The sequence below is a fragment of the Arachis hypogaea genome, chromosome 16 (assembly GCF_003086295.3).
Source record: "Arachis hypogaea cultivar Tifrunner chromosome 16, arahy.Tifrunner.gnm2.J5K5, whole genome shotgun sequence".
Lineage (NCBI taxonomy): Eukaryota > Viridiplantae > Streptophyta > Magnoliopsida > Fabales > Fabaceae > Arachis > Arachis hypogaea.
Genome location: NC_092051.1, coordinates 110,485,007 through 110,503,536, shown reverse-complemented (window position 1 = coordinate 110,503,536; position 18,530 = coordinate 110,485,007).

Here is an 18,530-nt window from a genome sequence, read left to right as displayed (position 1 = left end):
TACAAATTTTTTGTTACAAATGTTCCATTTTCTTGTAGTAATTAGTTTATTTCCTTTGCCATTTATATTTCTTGCCTATTATTCCAAAAATCCCAAACAATATCTCATAACCAATAACAAGAACATTTGTTTGCAATTCCTAGGGAGAACGACCCGAGGTTCAATACTTCGGTTTATAGATTTTAGGGGTTTGTTACTTGTGACAAACAAATTTTTGTATGAAAGGATTGTTTGTTGGTTTAGAAACTATATTGCAACGAGACTTCATTTGTGAAATTCTAAACCACACAAAAGTCCAATCATCAAAATGGCGCCGTTGCCGGGGAGTTGCAATGGTGTTATGTTATTAGTTATTGTATATATGTGAATATTGTGAATAGCTTTATTTTGGATTGCTTGTTAGTTTTTGCTAGTTTTAGGACTTTGTTTCGTTATTTCTTGTTAGCTTTTGTCTTTATTTTCTCTTTTCATCATGAATTCTCACTTTGGCTATGAGTGTGATTACAACTATGTTGTAGGCAATGGAAGCTTCAATGAGGATGTGTATCAAGGATGGGACAATCAAAGGTTGGAGGAGCCACATGCACATGATCAATCTTCATGGCAACAACCTCCACCAATACACTATGAAGAAGAGTCATTCTTTGATGCATATCAATCTAATGGCTATGGTGAACTCCCTTGTCACTTTCAAGAACCACCACCATATGCCTATGAGCCATACCCTTAACATAACCCTCAACCATACTCACAAGCCATTTTTCACCAACCACCTTCATATGACCCTCATCCATATCCACCATTACAACAACCATATGAGCCATATGAACCACATATAGAGCCACCACCATCTCAACATCACCACTTCCAAGAGCCACCCCCTCCATATTATTACCAAGATGAATTCTACTTTCCACCACAACCTCCCATGGAAGATTACTCATGTCCATCAATCCAAGAGGCATATGATCCTAATCATATTATCCAAGAGGAACAAGAGTCAAGGGATCGTCTCAAGGAAGCATTGGATCAATTTCAAGCAACCATGGAGTGTGTTGTGCAACAAGTGGAAAGGATGGAAAACATTGAACCACCACAATTCTACCAAGAAGAACCACCTTCCTACTATGAATTCTCCCCCCAAATTGATGAACCCTTCCATTCACCCCAACCCCCAATGGATGATATCCTTGATGTTCCTGTTCAAGGACAAGAGGAGATGAAAAGGGATGTAGAACAATTCACGGCCGCCTTGGATGAGGTGGTAAACCGGTTGGCATCCCAATGCTTAAATACTCAAGGAACTCCCATGGCTACATGTGGAGAATCAAATGAAGAGCATAACATGAAGGAGAGATTGTTGGAGAATAAGGGACATTGCTTTGTATTGGAATAATTGGAGGAAGCTATAATTGTTGAAGAAGAGGAAGAATTGGTTGAAGACTTAGGAGATGCAGAGCCTCCATGGGAACATAGAGTTGAAGAAAACCCCTCCAAAATGATTGAAATTGATGCTAGGGAGGAAAGTACATACCTTCCGAGGTATATTCCATATGAAGACTTGGATGTGATAGAGCAAGAATTGAGTTCCCTTGGTGAGGAAGATCAAGCATCAAGTCTTAATGGTGAAGAATCCTTTGAGTATGAAGAACCTTCTCCCGTTGGATTTGAAAGCGTTGTGGAGGTAAATCTCTCTCATCCTCCCATTTATGATTTGAGTAAGTGAAAAGGCTTAGGTAGTATTGTTGAACAAAGGATTACATTTGAGAAATCTTGTAAAGAGGTGGAAGTCCTTAGAAAAAGGAGGAGGGAAATTGAATACGCTTTGTCAAGACCCTTGGAATCACCTTTGCCTATGTTGTCATCTACACCTTCATTTGAGTGGGTGAAACTCATTTCTATTAGCTTTATTATCCCACTTGAATATGGTTTTCTTGAAACGGATGGCCAACTTAGGATGCTTTGTGGGATGAAGCGTAAAAGAAAGATGTTTCTTGGTTGGCGTTGCAAATCAAGGCTCATTATGGTTGATGCATCAAACATGAGATATAAAGGTTGGAGTAGTGCTCACCTAGATGGGTCTAGAAGGATTGTTGGTCACTTTATAGAGAATTCACCTTGTTCACCACCTGGTCAGACTAATAATGATGATCAACTTCAAGACGGGTGTGAAAATAAAGTGTGGGATCCCGGATCATAAGATGATGATTAACTTTGGGAGTCCCAAGCTTGTGAAGAACTCCATCAACACTTGGTGCAACAAATAAGAAATCTTGGGGCACAATGGAGAACCAAGCATTGGTGGGAGTTCCAAGATGAATTCAAGCACAAGCCACCTTGAGAGGAGCTCCCCATAAGTCCAACTTAAGGACAATAAAGAAAAGTGATAGGTGGGAGACACCCCACCATGGTAAACTCTTTCCATTCTCTTGTAGATTTGATTAATAAGTGATTTGAGTTACCATTGTAAGTAGTTTTTTTCCTCTTCATGTAGTTTTGTCTTAATATCTTGGTTGTTAGTTGCTTAAAGTGCAAGTTATGTTTGTTTGCACTTGAAATTTTTTGTTAATTTTGCATTTTAGTTGATCTTGAGTTGTAGGTAGTGTTAGGGAGATTTTTAGCTATTTATAGTATTTTTGAAAAAAAAAGAGTCAAGGACGCGTACGCACGCTGTGCGCGTGTGCGTCCATACGCATTATTCAGGCCCATACTTTTTCCAGAGAGCTGGGCCAATCTCGCGCAATAGCTGGGCCAATTGCACAACTGCGTGTACGCGTGCGCGCACTGCGCGCTTACGCGTTGATGTCCTTATTTTGCTTATGCGCGCGCCCGCGCACATGCCACGTGCGCGCCGATTCGCTAAAGTGGTTCCTAGGCCAATGACCCGAGAGTTGTGCCAGCTCTGGGCCAGCATTATGCGTTTGGCCCAACCTCACCCACGCGTGCTCGCACCTGGCGCGTATGCGCCCTTCGGCCAAAATGCACATCGGTGCGTAAGCGTGCATGACGCGTCCGAGCCGGTAAAAAAAAGAGTTTTTTCTCCTCTTCCATTTTATTTTGTTCATCGCATTCGTATACTTCTATTCTTTACATTTCCATTTTGTTTCTATAGCTTGTTTTCAATTTTTTTTCTAAGTCTCTTCCTTCAATAATGGTGTTGCATTTTCTTACTCAATTGTTGAGAATTTCTTGCATTATTTTGGTGCCTCTTGACTTATTTGTGTCAATTTTTATTTGATCTTGATGCTGAATATGCTCTTCATGCTTTGATTTTACTCTTGCATCAAGTGTTAGTTCATATGCCCTTTGCCTATATTGTTTTCTCACTCACATGTTGTAGCTACCATGTAGTAGAAAACCTTACCCTTATTTGGCATTAGTCCCCGCTTATATTCTATTTGCTTTCATATCTTTGTTGTAGGCTTAATTTTCTTTCTTTTTCTTTCCTTTTAGGTTGGCCACCAAGAAGGAGGAAAAGGAAAAGCTTTTAAATGGGGCAACAAATAAGTCATCCACACAACTTTTTGAAGAAGCTCATCAATTGTAGCAACCCATCCACCTTGCTCTTCTTTGCATGCACCGAGGACGGTGCAATCTTCAAGTATGGGGAGGTCGTTCGACCGATCTCCATGGGTAACAATTTCCTTTTTAACACTAATTTTTTATTTTCTTCGTTAGATAGTTGTTGCATTACATGATAGGTTGCATGTTAGTTAGAATTTGTACATATTTTTACCACTTCTTTCCCATTAGGACTACTTGGTTAGGGTGATGATTTCTTTTCCAAGAAAATTTGTTTTTAGGGCACCCTACCAATTTGAAAAACTTTTCATTGAACTTGCTTGAAATAATTTATTTTGGAACATGATTTTTGAGCTAAGAACACAAGCTTGTGAGATTTGAGCCTAATGGTGTGGTTACATCTTATAACCACTTATTTTTCCTTCTTGTGTGCATTATTCTCTTTCTATGATTGTAATCTTTGATTTGTTCGATTCTTTATGTCCATTATTTTGTGTATTCATGCATTTATATGATTGAGGCCATCATTTCAATTAGCTCACTTACCCAAATAGCCTTACATTTTATCTTCCATTGTTAGCCAAATTGAGCCTACAATTAACCCATTTGCTCTTAATTTTAGCACATTACAAGCCTTGAAGCGAAAAATAATAAATGTCCTCTATTTGGATCTTTGATTAGCTTAGGCTAGTGTGTGTGAGTATCGTTTAAATGTGAAAAATCTTGGGACATTGGGGGAATAAAAGGGTAGTTTTGTATTTTGTTGTAAATATTGGGAATTGGGTACATGCTCATGTGTAATGAATGTAAAACCTTATGTATTGATGATCTTGTATATAGAAAGAAAAATGAGAAAAAGAAAAAGAAGAAGAAAAATAATAATATGAAAAAGAAAAGAAAAAAATATATAGAAAAAAAAAGAAACAAAGAAAAAGAAAGAAATAAAAGGGGACAAAATGCCCCAAAGCAAAGCTCAATAAGGGTTAATGCATAAGTGTTGTGAAATGAAAAGGAATACATGAGTATGTAAAAAAGTGAGAAAAAAATGGGTATTTAGGTTAGCTTTGAAATTATATAGGATGTCATAGGTTAGGTGGGAAGTTTAAGCTTATCAAAGATTCAAATTTCAAGCTCATTTGACCAAATATGCATCCTTACCTTGACCCTAGCCCCATTACAACCTAAAGAAAAGACCTCATGATACTTGTATGTATGCATTGAATAAATGTTGATTGTTAGAAGAAGAACAAATCTTAGAAAGCATGATTAGGGGAGAATTGAGAGAATCAACCTTACACACTTGAGTGACTAAGAGTGCAAACACTTTCGGTGAGGGTTCGATGCTCAATTCCTTGATTCCCGGCTTTCATGAGCATTCTTCTTGCAAGTCTACTTGAAATTTATTTTGATATTTAAATTGGTAGGATTCATGAGTCATCATGGGACCTTAGCCCTACTTGTGCATGTATGTCTTGTGTAAGACCCAAAACCTTTGAAAAAGGGCTATCATTAACTAATTTCAAATTCAGTGTTTCTGTAGCTTTAATTTCGGAAATTTCTCTATTAAAGAAAATTAAAGCAAGTTTTGATTTATTGAATTTGAAATAAATTGAGATTATTATCCAATTTTAAAATTATTGGATTATTTTCTATATTCAAATTATAAAGTTGGTAGTTGTGAAATAATAAGGATTTCTATATGACTTGGATTAAATAATTAATATTTTAAATATTAATGCTGCTATTTTGGGAAATAGAGAAATTAATTATATTATTTCTAATTTTTAGATTTGGGCATTTTATTGAAAATAATTTGTAAAATTGATGAGCAAATAATATTTTTCCATATACAATTAGTGTTGGATTTACATTGGGTTTCAATTACTATATTCCCAATTTTATGTGAAATTACCATAATGCCCTTAACCCTAATTTTCAAAATGAAACCATAAAACCTTAGCCTAGTTACCCATTTTCCCCATTAGCAACACACTCTCCCCCCTTTCTCCAATTCGATGCGCAGCAGCAACAATGTTTCCCCTCTCTTCTAACAGCAGCAGCAACACTTCCCCTTTTCTCAAACCAATACACTCAGCAACAATAGCAAATCTTCCCCCCTTCCCCCAACAGATCGCAGCACGCACAGCTTCCTATTTCCATGAAAGAAAGGAACTGAGGCAGAGAAGGAGATGGAGATTGAGTTACGGCTGAGGAGAGGTGGAAGGAAGCTCACCGCGTTGCCGTCGCCTCGCCGCCGCGCCAACGCATCTTACCGTCACCGCCGTTGCTAGCCGAAGGGAGAAGGAGGATTTGTTCGCGCCGTCACCACGCGGTTGCTAAGCCGTGTAGTCGCTGACATTGCCAACCGATCCTTGGAGCCTGAGCTGCGCCTCTGTCACCGAACCAGAGGAGCTCATCCTTGCTGAGTCGCCGCCATCATGCCTCTACCGGCGAGCACGAAGAGAGAGGGAGATGGGAGTTTGCACAGCAGAGAGAGGCAGAGCACGACAGGGGAGACCATCGCCGCCTGGGTCGCCGTCACCGGGCCTCCTTGCCGTCGCAAGTCCTGCTTGTTCTGTCACCGGGAAACTCGTCGCTATTGGGGTCTCACCGCTGCCGTTCCTTTTGTGGCTCGTGTCGGGCCGGAAAGCCACCATCGCGGGTTGAGGCTGATCCTTTTGCTGCCGTTTCATTGTTGCTGCGGCTGAGTTGCGGCCCTTGGATCTAACCGGAGAGGAAGGTGGTGATGATGGTGGATGTTGGTGCTGGGTTAGCGCCGCTACTACTGCTGGCCGTTCAGAGCTGCTCCGCCGTCTCTGCCGTCGGAGAATACAACTTAGTCGCCGAAAAACTCTGTCGGTAAAGATTTAAATTGAGGTTTCTGCCTTTTTGGATTTCGAGAAAGTTTAACGCTGCGTGATTTTTATAGTGACCCACCGGAGCTTCTGGCCGTCGCCGAAGCTGTTGCCGGGCCTGTTCGAAATTGCAGCTGCTTCGTTTCGCTAGTTCAGTAAGTAATTTATGTTTCAAGAAGCCTCGCGTTAGTATTTGTATGTGTTTGGTTAATGAATATGAGTTTTGGTAACGTAGGGTCGAGTCCTGATTATTATATGTTGCGAATAGTGTTGCTATGGTTATTGCGAAAGTGGCTGGGAGCTGAGGTTTTGGTTGCCGTCAGTTCGAGTTGAGGCGGAAATGGACTTTGTGAGGCATTTGGGTTATGGAATTGCATTTTGAGGTAGGGGCGCTTTCTGAAAACTATATTTTATATTGAAATTATTACATATGGATACTGATGTGAGACAATGTGTATTTGGTGGTTGTAGCAGCCTTATGTATTATTTGATTGTCTCGAGTGATTATGAATGTTTGTTTGGCTGAATTGTTGTGTGGTTTTATGAAACGAAATGCTTTTGAAGTTGATTCTTTTAAAGCCTTAAGATTGAGTTTAATCTGTTGGGAATTGATTTGAGTTGAGTTGATTTTCTTGAGAATGTGAAAAAGAGAATACACTCTTGAATTCAGCCTGGCTTGCTTTAAATGATCTGGTTATTGATTAATGATTGTTACTGAACCGTTTCTTTGAAACTTTAGAAATGAGTTTATTCGGCTGATAATGATTTGATTTTTGAAAAGGTTTCCTTGAAATATGGTATTGAGATTGACTGTTGGATTTTGGCTTGCCTTTAAATTGATTTTGGATTTTGGGCTGTTGGAAAAGGATTGTGGAATGGTTTTGTTGGGACCCGGACCGGGTGGTAAAGTCCAAGTTTTAGGGGAGATGCTGCCGAAATTTCTATAAAATCCGAGTCTTTATTGAAATGTTGTCTGGGAAAAATGATGAGCTGAAGGCTTCTACTATTTTAGTTGAATTATCAAGAAAAGGATTATTCATGCTTTTGAAATGAATTATTAAAGAGGAAATTGTGATTTAGTCTTGCTTCTTAAGAAAGGCATTGTATCTCTTTCAGGAGAAAGTCATTTAGATGAAACTTATGTTTTAAAGCTGTTTTAAATGTGACAAGGGCAATGCCTTTGAATTTGACTTGAGGGTTTCAATTAGAGGAGTTTCAATGACGTTGAAAGAACCTGAATGTCTATTGACAAGTTTCATTTTGAAATGTTTTGATAAAGGTTTTAAGTACTCTTTGAACTCTGAATTCTTGCAAGACTAAAACAATTTTGAACAGTTGAAACGTTCTAGAATTTATCATGGGGGTTGAAGTTAGTTTTGCCTAAGTAAAGGAAACGGCTTGAAAGAAGTAAATGATTACGTGACTCGGTTTGGTTTAGATCCTATTTTGTTACTCAAATCGGAAAGCCAAGGTTTTAATGATTTTAAATGAATTTGGCGAAATGAGTTATGTTATTCTCCCCTAAAGACTTGGGACTCTGCCGAGAAACTTTGTTATAAAATTTCATTATTGGATGGATGATTTTGAATGTTCCAAAATGAATCTTTAACTTTCCATGGTTATGGAAGTTTTGAAAAGAGGATGCCGAGAGTGGCATGGTTTTAAAAGGGGAATTTACCTTGAGTAAAAGTGGCTTATGAGCTTGAGATGATTTGAGAAATGAGATCTTTAAAGCCAAGGCTGAAAAGAGTTGAAACTTGATTTCAAAGTGAAATGATTTGGGAAAAAGTGATTTATGGCTTAAATGCCGATTTTATGAATTGATGATGTTAAATGTGGAAGTGCTGTTTTGTTGTGAGCCGGGATGGCTGTGTATGATTATAAATATTGGTTGGTTTTGGATTGAACCGTGAGCCAAAATGGCTGTGTATGATATGAATATTGGCTGGTTCTGGACTGAACCGTGAGCCGGATGGCTGAGATGGATGTTGATCCATGGATGAGGTTGAATGCATGTATATGCTGAATCATTGATAAATGTGAATGTTGCACTTCCACTATCGGAGATAAGAGTTTCCCTGGGAGAAAGCAGTGGCTAGCCACCACGTACTCCAGGTTGAGACTCGAAGCTCTTTTGAGCCTATGTCGTCAGGGTGGCCGGGCACTGTGAAAGCCCCGGATGAGCTCACCCCATAAATATTCACCAGTGAGGGTGATGGATATGGATCATGATTATGATCAAGTTTATATTGAGTATAACTCGAGTTGGGGAGACACGACAGAGGGACAGTCCAATGGTTAGCTACCAGGACTTGTCGGGTTGGCTCTATAACCGACATATGATATCATCAGCCACTAGGAACAAGCATGTATCATATGCATTTATGTGACATTGTTTGGGTGTGCATATTGTACTTGGTTTGCCTTTGTGACTATTTGAGATTATCTGCTACTTGCTCTACTTGCTGTAACTGTTTGTTTGTGCTTGAACCTCCTATCTGTGTTTGCAACTGGGACTCTGTTGGATTGTGGTGATTGGTTATTGTTGGATTGTTTGGGCCTAGGGCCGTGGTTGAAATGAGATGGACCGATGGTTGGTTTCGGTTTTGTGGTTATGGTTTGGAAATGTATGAAAGGCTAATTTGGTTTAGCATAGATAAACCTTTTGAAAGACTTTTGAATATTGTTTTAAATGAACAGTTTTCTCTTTCAGAAAAGGATTTCAGATTTCTCTTTTATTGTAAACCTTTGTTTTTAAAAAGGGGCATAAGATGGTTATTAATCACTGGTACGGTTTATCTTCACGTATCCTATTATAGTAATTCCCAAAAACCCTATACTGAGAACCCTTTCGAGGATGATGTTCTCACCCCCCTACATTTTTCCCCTTTCAGGATATGGGCGCAGAAGTCATGAGAAGTTTATTTAGTTGTTGTTGAAATACTCTGTATTGCTTTAGATTATTATTTTTTGTACCCTCGCCTTTATCTTGAGATATTCTGTAAGAGGGATAGGAATTGTATTGTCTAATGCTTGTAATATTATATATATATATGTGTGTGTGTGTGTGTGTGTGTGTGTGTGTGTGTGTGTGTGTGTGTTTGTGTGTGGATGTACTCTTTATGAGCTTTTGTAAGTTGTATGGTATTCGATGAATGTACGTTATCGAATGAAAGTATTCTTTTTGGATCGGCATTGCGGTTTAAAGTTTTAAACAGGCTCATATTTTAGTATTAAATAGTATAAGAGTCATCGTAATGTCCGAGCTATCACAGTTGCGCAGCCGGAAGCGTGAGCTTTGGTAGTTAGGGTGTTACATCTTGGAGGATTGATTTATTTTTAATCAAGTAGGTAGAATCATTTTGCATTTAGTTGCATTCATATAGATAGTTGCATATAGGTAGGGTGCATTTAGTTAGATCTCATTGAATAAATGTTGATATCCTTTGCTTTCTCTTGGTTTAAGCATGAGGACATGCTTGGTTTAAGTGTGGGGATGTTGATAAACCCCATATTTAGAGTTTATCTTGTGTTGAATTTAGAGGGTTTTGTCAACCTTTCTCCCATTTATCCAATGAAATAGCATGATTTTACACTACAAGAAAAATAACTTTTAGCGGCCATTTATTTTGCTTTTAGCGGCAATAAAAATAGCCGTTAATACATTTATCGGCAATTAGACATTAGCCGTCTTATACTTTGCCGCTAAAAGGTTTTAGCGGCAATTATAACATTTGCCGGTAAAGACCTTTTTAATGGCCGCAAAAAATAAATAACTTTTAGCGGCCATTTTCTTGGCAATTTATATAGCCACCAAAAGTAATTCTTAAAATGCAATGTTATTCGTTTTTAGCGGCCATTACTATTGCCGCCAAAACTCATTTTACCGGCAATTTATATGGCTACTAAAAATAATTCAAAATTGTAATGTTATTCACATTTACCGGCCATTACTATTGCCGCTAAAATCTTAAGACTTTTTTTTAGTTATATTATACTCATTTTCTTATAAGCACGAACTATTTTTTCCTAGAATCTCAATTATTTTTGCCAATAATTATTATTGTTATGCATAATATAAATATACTGAAATTAATTACTACAAAATGAGATATTTCATTAAACTCAAAATATTGATACACAAATTTATCTTGAAAATAATAAATCATGTTACAAATCTAAAAAACAAAAAATGCTACAAGTCTATAACTATGTTACATCAATGTAGCAATACAAGTATTAACAATGATCTAAAGTTGTACCTTTAAAAGTAGCCTAGCTTTCGTTTTTAGTAATTGATCTAAGAATTTAAAAGTAAATGAGGAAGAAAAATCATGAATCATGAATATACTAAAGAATCTAAAACTATAAACTTTTGGCTACTTTTCAAGGAATTGATAGCTTGGCAATGTTTTTTGCCTTGACACTAATGACACGGTTCTCCTAGCTTTGAAGTTGGTCTTTGCTCTTGCTTTGAAAAGTTCGAAACCTGTAGCCACGAGGGTCCCTTAATCTTTCTTTTAACCAGAAAAAGCTCCAGAGCACTGCACATAAAGAGACAGCTACCTTGCTAAAACTAAATAATAATTGTTCAGTATATGGACATTATTAACATTACACTTCCTTACCAGGAGCCATACTAAAGCATGAAACATTCAGGTTCAGAAGACATTTTTCTAACTCAGTTCTTTAAACCAGATACTGCATCCTAAAATTTTCAAAAACAATAAAAAACGATAAGACAAAATGTATTAGCTCTATGCTGAGAGAATAAATAGGAAAAAAGTCAATATAAATAAAAATGAACAACTCATGACTACAACTATTCAAGTTTCAAAGTTTTCACATGATCCTGATCTAAGCCATTTAAATAAAATTCATAAACACGCATCATATTGATAAGTTCTGAATACTACAAACACATTGATGTGCCTATGATAAAATCTAGCATGCATTTTGGTGTTTTGTACATGCTAAATTGTAATCAATATATACAAGTTTAGATAGTAACACATCAATGTAGTCCTCTTTACAATTTTAAGACAATAGAACATGAACAGTACAATACAAACACTGGTTGCATATACAATTAGAATTAAATCTTAAGAGAACAGAGGAGTACCAATTCTTTGGCAGGTTTGATATGGCGCACGACGGTGCAAAAGAAGAAGGTAGTGGTGGCCCCTGTGAGAAGAACACTAGAAGATATTATAATCAAGCTTGTAGTAATTAGTTTAAAAATTCTAATTAAATTTTCAAACACAGTACTTAAATGTTTTGTTACTTTGAACCAAAGTAAATTTCCTAGAAGTACCATACTACTGCAGCTTATAGCATGGCAAAGATTTTCAACCTACTAAAATACTACTACTAGCAATAAACAAATCTTGGGGCATGGCACCACTCTTGATTTCTTGGATATCCACAACAGTCAATGCCCCTTTTCAAGAAAAAAAATAAAATACTTAAGAGGTGGAGGGAACATGAACTACAAATAACCGCTTTCAGTAGATGATCTACAAAAAAATAAAATACTTGTGCATCAGCAAGGCATCTGAAATTCAATTTTAGTAGATGATCTGTTCACTGAGCTTTGTTTCCTACTGGACCAAGTCATAGGATTAGATCCCAAAAGCTGTTAAAACATTTGACAAACAAACAAGACTTATAGAAAGATCATATCTCACTGAATAAAAAAAAAGTGAAGAGTGAAAAGAGCTGATGAACTTAACTTGCAGCCTATGGCATGGGCTTCATAAAATAAAATAAACCACTCCATCACAAGCTAAAAAAGCTAGAACATAAATGGATACTAATAAAAAGTAAAATAGTACCAAAAAGAGAGCTTTTTTATATTTAAATTTATTTGGGCATGCAGCATTATGTTGTATTCACCTGGAGGAAATTTCCAAGAAGTGGTGGCAGCATAGGGAAAACTGTGGAATGAGGTGGTTGATGTTGTTGTTGTTGAGTTGAATAAGCATAATCATAAAAGGAGTACGGATATGGCACTGTTCTTTGGTTCCTGCATTGCAGGTTCTAAGATATGGAATAGTTTCTCTCATTCTAGTTCTGTGTTATTTGCATTGTAGGAATAGAGAATCCACACCAAAGCGAATTTCAAAAAAGCAAAAGTAGTTGCTTCAGAACAAGGAAAAAGCTAAGAAAAAGCAAAACATAGATAGATAGATAATCGAATAAGCAAATTCCAATCACACTCCTTTTTTACTTATTTGAAAAAGTCTGATATTATTTCGAGACAAAATGTGAAAAGAGAAAAAAAAAAGAAGGTAAGGTAAGGTTACCTTTTTAGGGAGAAGTTACTGTATCCGAAGAGAATCAGATTCTTTTCCAATGGATTGTGAACATGGATGATAGTTTTGATTATGATTATTATTGTTATTAACATCATTCACTTCTTCAACACATCCATCATCATGTTCCTCAAAAGATTGGTTCCTATGGTGGCTTGATGAAATCCTACCTGCCAAAAACACAAAACAAAATAACTGATTTATAATAATTTAATGAACATTGCTTTGGCCTTGTTATTATTGTTCCTTTTTTGTTTAATGTGATTTCATGAAAATGCCATTAGAAGAAGATTTAAAAGGACATATGGGTTGTCAGTGTTGCTACTCAAATTTGGCATCAACTAAATGCAAAAAGGAAGATACAATAAATGAGGAATAAACAATAATGTAGTTTCGCAGAGATTTTCCAAAGTTATGCATATATGAGAGATCATAGCCTTTTCTTTCAGAACTTAAAAAACATGCCAAGAGAGAAACAACGATGGATACTCTTTGCTTTCAATGCACCCAACTTGTTGTACCAACATTTATATTTATTATTTTTATTTTATGCATATCACAACAATGAAAATAAAAGAAAGAAAAATCTCATTGTTTTGTTGATGATTATGTGCTTTGATTTGAAGTAAAAGTCAAAGAAGATTTTTATTAGTACCTTGTCTTCCCAAGTCATCCCTCATGCTTCTGTACATCTGGTTTTGAAGAAAAAACAGAGAGAGAATGAATATTATGAAATTTTGACCATATATATATAATTCATGTACCACAATGAGTTGTCGCCTCAATAGTCATCACTAGCTTGATAAAAGTAAGAAACAAAATGGTAAGGCAAAACAACACCACCCCATAAAAAAAGCAAGCAGAGGATTAAGAAACAGGGCCATAAGAAAAGCATAAGAGTGATAGCGAGAAGACAAGAGAACAAAGCCGGAGACAAACATCATTGATAGGAACTAGGAAGAAAAGCGAGAAGCTGTGGCTAGTCCGAGGTGCTCGAGGCAGAGAGCACTTCAAAAGGAATTCAATAGCATAAGAAACCAAAAACAGCATCTTTTGTGAGAATCAAGTTTAAAACTGTAGGTATTCAATAGCAACTAGACATCCACACTACATGCCACACTGAATGTTACCTTTGTAGTACAGCTCCATCTAAAGGATCATCAAATGTTAAGAGGATTGAGTAGAATGAACTTTAGTTCTTATCGCTAAGCTTAGTTCGTCCATACAGATTAATTGATACAACTATAAGAATAAAATTTCATATGATCCTAATTTACCTTCAAATCATCTTAAATGTTGAGAATTAGGCAGATCATTTCTAAATGTCACAGTAGAAAGAAAATAATAAATAGCAAAGAGATGTCGCCATATCTTGTATTCTGGATTATCTCGAGTGGGAAGGAGCTCCATACCAAAAGCCTAAATAGCATGCAACCACAAAGATCTCTTCAAAATGGGCACAGGATACCAAAATAGTAGAGACATATAATAGCATCGACTTTTACCTTCTCATAAAATTCTATGGAACCCTTAAGATCACCGACTCGAAGCATCACTTAGCACAAGGGCTTGGGAGTAGGGCCTCTTTCCAAAAGTTCAAATTTGTAGCCATCAGGATCTTCAATGAATGTAATGACCGTGCTGCCTCCCTTGACAGGACCAGGCTCTGTAGTTATCTTGCCACCCTTCACTCTTATTAGTTCCACTGTGAAAACTGTAATGAAGACCAAAAAGTGAATTATAGATCATAGAAGCAACATTGGTAGAACTCAAAACTGTGCAATTTGTTAATATTACCTCTTCGGATTGAAGATCCATGAATTCAATGCTGAAACTATCTTCCCTCTTAAGTCTAACTCCAATGTGCCCTAAGTCGCTAGCAACTACAAATTTAAAATCCTATGATATTTGCAGAATTAACACAAGTATTCACAAAATTAAAAGCGAAACATCATCAGTAGCATCTTCAAATTCGAAAGCAACAATACTTGAAATTGCTGATAAATAAAATTGAGCTAGAAAGAGAGAGAGGAGAATCGGTGAACCTTGTTGCAAACAGCGGCGGAGTTTAAGAAGAGTGAAGGTATGCAGAGAGGGAGAAGCTTGGAGAGTAAGGGCTCAAGCTTGGAATCGTCGTAGATAGCCAAACGAGTGAGCATCTGATCAAGAACCTCCTCAACCTCCGCGTTGGCTTTCCTGCCACCATTAACGATGCTTTAAGATAGGAACCGAACCTAGCAATTGAGATCTGAGACACGAACGAGCAAGAATAGCGATGTTGATCTGAGGGGAGAGGATGAAAACATGAAAAACGATCAATTTGAATGAGTGTGAATCAGTGAAGGATGATAGACGGTCGTCGGCAATGGTAAGACCTGCGGCGGTGGTCAGCGGCGGTGGGAAAAGCTTGAGGAGTTTCTCCTTAGGTTACTTGATTTAGGAAAGACAGTTTGTGAGTCAGCTGAATTAAGAAGACGAGATTAAAAATATATAATAATGAAGTAGCGGCAATATTAATAATTGCCACCATTAATTTAAAGAAAGTATGATTAAAAGTATAAAAAGATAATTATTTAGTGGCAATAATAATAATTGCCATTATAACATACAGCAATAACGGCAAATATATAATTGACACAAAAAGATATCTTAAATAAAAGAAATAGTGGCTATTGTATTATGGCCGGTAAAAATTTGTCGCTAACATTAATTTTTCTTGTAGTGTTATAAATTCTCCTTTAATTGTGCTTAAGAGTGAAAATATGCTTTTTAGGTCCTTAATTGTTTAATCTTGATTTACCTTTGATTCCATTAGATGCCTTGATATGTTTGTTAAGTGATTTAAGGCATAGGAGGCAAAGATTGGATCAAGGGAATGAATGAAAAGCATGTAAAAATGGAGAACTCATGAAGAAATGAAGGAATCGCAAAAGCTGTCAAGCTGACCTCTTTGCACTTAATCGGCCATAACTTGAGCTACAGAGATCTAAATGATGCGGTTTCAGTTGCGTTGGAAAGCTAACATCCGGGGCTTTAAAATGATATAAGATTTGCTATAGTTGCTATACGTATGGTAATGCATATGCGCACTATACGCGCACGCATTATTGCTGCAATATGATCCACTTAAAGCAATACGTGGCCAGCGAATTCTAAAGCCTTGTGGGCCCAATCCAACTCATTTCTGATACTATTTAAGCCAAGAATTGAAGGAGAATCAACATACTTTACATACTTTCACACATTAGTTTAATTTAGATTAGTTTTAGAGAGAGAAGCTCTCTCTTCTCTCTAGAATTAGGAGTAGGTTAGATCTAGATTAGGAACTCTTAGATCTAGTTTAATTTCATACTTTGATTTACTTTTCTCTTTGCAATTCTTCTTCTTCTACCTCTCCTCTCACTAGTTTAGCATTTAATTCATGTGATTTTCTACTTTTATGTTCATGTACTTTTGTTTCTTCTATTTTCATTTCAATGCAATTTATGTTCTCATGTTCCTTTATTGTTCATTTGATTTGTTGTTGTTTGATTTCTTGCAATTGAGTAGTGTAGATTTAATTTCCTTGCACTTTTTACTATGCTTTCCTTTTATGCCTTCCAAGTGTTTGATAAAATGCTTGGTTGGATTTTAGTATAGATTTTGTTCCTCTTGGCCTAGGTAGAGTAATTAGTGACGTTTGGGTTATCTAATTCCTTTGTTGATTGATAATTAGAAGTTGCTAATTGATTTGGATACCACTAAAGCTAGTCTTTCTCTTGGGAGTTGGCTAGGACTTGTGGAATCAAGTTGATTCATCCACTTGACTTTCCTCCATGGTTAGAGGTTAACTAAGTGGTAGCAATGGATAATTTGTGGTCACAATTGAGGAGGATAACTAGGATAGGACTTCTAGTTCTCATACCTTGCCAAGAGCTTTGTTAGTTGTTAGTTTATTTCCTTTGCCATTTATATTTCTTGCCTATTATTCCAAAAACCCCAAACAATATCTCATAACCAATAACAAGAACATTTGTTTGCGATTCCTAGGGAGAACGACCCGAGATTCAATACTTCGGTTTATAGATTTTAGGGGTTTATTACTTGTGACAAACAAATTTTTGTATGAAAGGATTGTTTGTTGGTTTAGAAACTATATTGCAACGAGACTTCATTTGTGAAATTCTAAACCACACAAAAGTCCAATCATCAGTGGGAGACACCCCACCATGGTAATATCTTTTCATTTTCTCTTTTTGTACTTATTGGTAATTAGTTTAAATTCATATTTTTGGTTGATTTGTTGAGTATAATTGATAGTTTAGTATGTTAAATAAGGTTTTATAGTGTTTTGGTAGCTGTTTGGGGGTTTGGAATGCTTGGATTGGTGCAAAAACATAGAAAAAAAATTTGGAAAACAGAGCAACATCCGCGCGTACGCGCACTGCGCGCGTACGCGTGCATCAAGCATTTTCGCCTACCCACGCGGACGCACCATGTACGCGTATGCGTGGATTGAGAAATTCCACCCACAAGCCAAAAACCCGAGATTTGTGCGAACGTTGCGCGCGCATTGTGCCTTTCGCACAAACCAACTCGCACGTACACGCACATGACACGTACGCGCCACTCTCGAAATAAGCCATCGACGCGGATGCGCCATGTGCGCGTACGCATCGCCTCCATTGCACCACCATCCGCGCGCGCGCCATGCGCGCGTACGCGCGGATGTCTGATGAGTGGATAATTTATACGCTTTTTGGCATCGTTTTTACATAGTTTTTAGTATAATTTAATTAGTTTTTAGTATATTTTTATTAGTTTTTAATTAAAAATCACATTTCTGGACTTTACTATGAGTTTGTGTGTTTTTTTGTGAATTTAGGTAATTTCTGGCTGAAATTGAGGGACCTGAGCAAAAATCAGATTCAGAGGTTGAAGAAGGACTGCAGATGCTGTTGGATTCTGACCTCCCTGTACTCAAAGTGGATTTTCTGGAGCTACATAACTCCAAATGGTGCGCTCTCAATTGCGTTGGAAAGTAGACATCCAGGGCTTTCTAGAAATATATAATAGTCCATACTTTGATTAAGGATAGATGACATAAACTGGCGTTGAACGAAAGTTTCATGCTGCATTCTGGAGTCAAATGCCAGAAACAGGTTGCAAAGTGGAGTTAAACGCCAGAAACAGGTTACAAACTGGCGTTCAACTCCAAGAAAGACCTCTACACATATAAAGCTCAATTCTCAACCCAAGCACACACCAAGTGGGCCCCGGAAGTGGATTTCTACATCATTTACTCATTTATGTAAACCCTAGTAACTAGTTTAGTATAAATAGGACTTTTTACTATCTTTGTAAGGAATCTTTGATTAGTTTTTATGCTATCTTAGACTTTCATGGGGGCTGGCCATTCGGCCATGCCTGGACCATTATCACTTATGTATTTTCAAACAGTAGAGTTTCTATACACCATAGATTAAGGTGTGGAGCTCTGCTGTTCCTCATGAATTAATACAAAGTACTACTGTTTTTCTATTCAATTCAAGCTTATTCCTATTCTAAGATATCCATTCGCACCCAAGAACATGATGAATGTGATGATTATGTGACGCTCATCATCATTCTCACTTATGAACGCGTGCCTGACAAACACTTCCGTTCTACATGCAAACAGGCTAGAATGAATATCTCTTAGATATCTAATACAGGGGACCGAGTCCGAGATATTAGAATCTTTGTGGTATAAGTTAGAACCCATGGATAGCCATTCTTGAGATCCGGAAAGTCTAAACCTTGTCTGTGGTATTCCGAGTAGGATCTGGGAAGGGATGGCTGTGACGAGCTTCAAACTCGC